The following is a 645-nucleotide window of genomic DNA, read 5'->3' on the forward strand; positions in this document are numbered from 1 at the left end:
AAGTGTATGCATGCGTATACTGGTTTGGGGCTGGTTGCTTGCTGCAGCAGATAAAGAGTTTATAAGCGAGGCTCCCCTGCATGCGCTTGCCCGCAAACCCTAGACTCTGCTGCTGCTATTCTTACATGCTGCTGTGGGCTGCAGCAGCCCTGTGCTGCTGCTGCTGCTGCTGCTGCTGCTGCTGCAGTTGTATAGATGAAAGATGTTGAATATATAAACATTTCTTTTGTATATATTTAATGGCATTCATTATTCTGTATCATTTTCTCTCTAAGTAATTCCCATTACCTTTTTTTTTTTTTCAAGTCGATGCATGCATGCATGTGTGTGTGTGTGTGTGTATATGTATATATATACAGGCAAACCAAGGGGCATGCGCACAGCGCGCAAGCTGCGTAACCGCCGCCGCGTGCAGAAGTGGGCGGATAAGCAGTATAAGAAGGCCCACCTAGGCACTCGATGGAAAGCTAACCCTTTTGGGGGCAGCTCGCATGCAAAGGGTATTGTTGTTGAGAAACTAGGTATTGAAGCCAAACAGGTATGTATATATATATATTTATATTTATATTTATATTTATATTTATATTTATATTTATATTTATATTTATTTATATATGGTTATATTTGTTTATATATGTATATATA

Source organism: Eimeria mitis, genomic scaffold (assembly GCF_000499745.2).
Source record: "Eimeria mitis Houghton genomic scaffold, Emh_scaff1857, whole genome shotgun sequence".
NCBI lineage: Eukaryota > Apicomplexa > Conoidasida > Eucoccidiorida > Eimeriidae > Eimeria > Eimeria mitis.